The sequence below is a fragment of the Pinus tabuliformis genome, chromosome 5_2 (genome assembly GCF_031772625.1).
Source record: "Pinus tabuliformis cultivar Carrire ecotype Pingquan chromosome 5_2, CPIR1, whole genome shotgun sequence".
NCBI lineage: Eukaryota > Viridiplantae > Streptophyta > Pinopsida > Pinales > Pinaceae > Pinus > Pinus tabuliformis.
The window spans coordinates 92,124,075-92,128,200 of NC_142306.1; positions in this window are offsets into that span (position 1 = coordinate 92,124,075).

Genomic DNA, 4,126 nt, shown 5'->3' on the forward strand with positions numbered 1-4,126 from the left:
GCACTCCAGCAGCAACATGAATGTACTAGCACTGTCATTTCAGGTCATGTCATAAGTCGTGTCACCCACATCTCTACTATGGGCTATCTTCTCAATCAATGTAATGCAACGTGGAATTCCAAGAGACCCACTTGTTGTACAAAGAGTCATGTAAAGTCAAAAATTCATGGAATTCAAATAGTCATGAGGGTAGTCAAACAACCACAAGGGTCAGTTGAACCCTTAGTTATAAATACCCCCTCATTTGTACATGCAAAGGACTTTTCACCTCAGCTCCTCCCACACAGCGAAGAGAATCTGTAATCTTTTCTTTGAGGAGTAAGTAGTGGCTCCAATGCCCCACACTCGGGGTTAGTGATGTATGGTGTAATGATGTGTCTTGGAACTTTCACTTAATTCAGAAGCCTGCTAATAGACCAACATGTTTTCACACATGTATTGTAAATGTTGTAAGACTAATATTGAACACTTGTAATGCATGTTTCTTTAACCTATGTTGAACACTTGAACTATTTCACTTGTTGTAATACATATTTTGTTAATGGAAATATGTTGTATATGCTGTTAACATTGTCTCTCCCATGGTGGCTATCTTCGCGGACATCAGACGGGCCTTTCCCATAAAGCTTGATGTAACAAATGTTTCACTCATTCAGACTCCTCCGTTGAGTGTTGTACATGTTATTTTACCTTGTGTGTTGTGACTTTCGCATCCGTGTGGACTGCTCCTCTGGAAGTTGTGCAGCTCTTATTGTGTCTGTGTGTTCCTAGCCAAGTTGGGACTTCATCACAAACAACTTGGGACTCACTCTCACCCTCTCCTCTTACAGTGAAAGAACCATTGAGACAAGTACATTAGCATTCACCAGGCATGCGAACCTCACTTCTCAAAGGCAAAGCAGACCACTCTCTTGCACTGACAAGCAAGAGTTGAGGTAAATCCTTAAAGCAATGGCAATCAGGACATCATACCGGATGGGACTCCCACACCAAACGGTGTGAGGTCTAGTTGGGACTTCATACCATGATGATCCCCTGAATGTTGGCAGGCCCAACACCGTCAACATTTCTGGTGCTAGAAAGGGGGCAGCCAATTGTATATGGTTGAATATCCCCTCACACTCATTCATCAACCATCTCGTCAACGTAGTAAGGCGCACTCCCCTCACCTACACGCGACTCTGTAGTTGGTTACTCCTAACCTCTTAGAATTGAACACAAGATTCCATATCAACACCTTCACTCCATCCGTCCCATCTCTCGCTAGTTCATGAAAGTAGTCAGACTGATCCCAGGAATGCAACATCTTCCACACACATCTAGGAAGCGAAAAGCCACTCCTACAGGAGTTGTTGTATCATTGGTGGAAGAGGCAGTCCTTGCCACACTTGAAGGTCTAGAAGAAGCTATTCAAGATGTAGAGGAATCTTCAATCTTCTGGCAAGGAAAACAAGACACTCTTGTGATTTTGGGATCGAACTCCGATATAGGAGGTGGAGGGGAAGGCACGAGAGGAGGTGGAGGTGGAGACGAACCAACAAAGTCAGAGCTCAAACCATTAGACTATGAAAGAGAGAAAGAGGACGAATAAGAAGAAGAGATGGCCGACCCAAATCTTAAATGGATGACTTAGGGACCATTGGCTCTCCCAACTATTTTTCACAATATGTCGATGCGAGTGGAGAGAATGAACATCAAGTTTGACTGTGACAGCACGGTGAAGGCGGAATACGACTTAGACAACTTCTACCTACAGTTGCAGACCCTTGAGGTACATTATGACAATGTAGCATGTAGATTGTTCCCATGTACCTTGGATGATTGTGCAACTACTTGGTATCACAGCCTTCCACCGAACTCTATATAAAACTAGGTTGCATTCAAATGCATGTTCCTTGAGAATTTTGTTGATGATAAGACCCCAGCCATGCTACTCAAAGGGTTGGGAAGCCTCAAGATGGAGGGAAAAGAGAAAGTGAAAGATTTAAATAAGCGTTTTACACATATATTGAACAAGTTCACAGTAGACACTAAACCTCATGGCTCCATCACCATTGATTACTACACGTCCACACTGCCGACCAACATTATGCAGTTTGTCAAGGAAGTTGCGAAACCAACACTTTTGGAAAACCGTGAAGAGGCCATCATTGTGGATAAAGACCTACGTGTAGTTGGAGTCATCAAGGATGACGAATTAGTAAAAGACTCCAAGGATTTGAGAAACAAGTCCCAAGTAGTGGCGAGTAAGGGTAGAGACAAGGAAGCAACCAATATTGAGACCCTCACTCGTCTTGTCAAGAGCTTGACCACTGAAGTGTCCAAACTCAAACAACGTAAAATAGACACATTTGCAAGCAGTCACCAGCCCAGGCAGAGATAGGCAAGCAACTCATCAAGCACCAGCCAGTTCATTTCAAAAATTGTACGGAAGCCTGTGTTCTAGCTCGAACAGTTTGGAGATCCTAAGTTCTACTCCTTCCACGAGGAACATCACCCCAGAACTCTTATTCAAACTGGAAGTGAGTCACAAATTATTTCTATAGTCGTACACTCGATGCGGGAAGCAATATGTAGGAGCAACTGGAAGACGCTAATGATGACGAAGAGGTTGCACTTGATGAGCCGTGAAGCTCTCAGCATGTGGTGAACACATATCAGTGCTTGTAAACGAAGTCAAAGACGAACACTGAGAAGTAGCGCTGAGAGAAAACTGACCATTACAATCTTAGAAGTAAAGGGGCTCCCACTACACTTGGGGAGATGCATGAAAATATCAAACTATTGATAAGGAAGGCCGATCCACCAACCGCCCCAAAGCAAGTCTCGGAAGACAGCGGTGGAAAAAAGTGCATCCATGAGCAGCAAGTTGCAAAACACTCCGCTAGACAACGCGAACACCCATTCTACCCCTAAAACCTCCGTAAGTCTACCACCTATAGACTACAACATTGTTGATGACATGAAGAAAACTCAAGTGAACATTAGTTTTTTTTAGTTGGCGAAGATTCATAGTTAGTGAGATATCTTACTGCACACATTGGGATAGACAGCAATAGAAAACACAACCTCTACTAGCAAGGGAGAAAGCACACCTCCTGGATGACTTTCCACTATGCTCAATACACTCTGAATGGAAAAAGCAAACTCAGGTTGCCCCCCATTCCTACTTTCATTTGAATTTTTCAACTACAATGTTGGCAGCCAATGTCATGCCGCTCTCCATTGCTAAGAAGATCAATGCACAATGGAGTGAGACATTCGCATGAATCATCCAACTTGATTAAATATCGGTACCATCCATCGGTGAACTGTGATATGTAACCATTTGAATATCCCATGACGATCGAGTCCACTAATGCATCGACATAGTTTTTGTGGACATACTAGAAGCATATGGTCTATTACTCAATAGAGACTAGTCTAGCAAGCTAGATGGGTATTTTGCTACAGACTCGTCTCACATGTGGCTTCCGTACAAGGGCAAGTGCAACCAAATCTAGGTAGAATCCGAGAGGTAAATGAAACATAATGTCACTCCCCTGAATGGCGAGAATGAACCGTTGGCCTTCAAGAACTCATGTTCGACAACTGTGTCCTTGAGACAACATTGGGGTGTTATCCTACATGACCAGCTCCAACCCCACCAGAATGCAGTTGGGACTCCTTCCATGCCCAACTAATGGTAATAAAACTTGTACAACACATTGTACCAATAGTAGTAGTAGTAGCAACAACAGTAGTAGCAGCACTACTGGCACATCAAGCAGTCAGTGTACAGATGAGTTGTGGACCATATACTTTGACAGATCAAAGACATAGGACAACTCAGGAGTCGGGTGTGTTCGGATCGACCCTTGCAAAAAGAAGCATCTAGTTTCAAGTTGCTCAGAGTTCGAGTGCACGAACAATGTAGAAGAATATGAAGCACTCATGTTGGGCTTGGAGAAAGCCATCAGTCTCAACGTGACCATACTCAAAGTGGTAGGTGATTCAGAGATAGTGGTACATCAGGTACATAACACCATTCATTGTTTATCACCACATCTCAAAAGCTACCAACAAGAGGTATGGCTACTAATCTCAAACTTCCAAGCATTTAATAACATTGTTGTCCCATGTACGC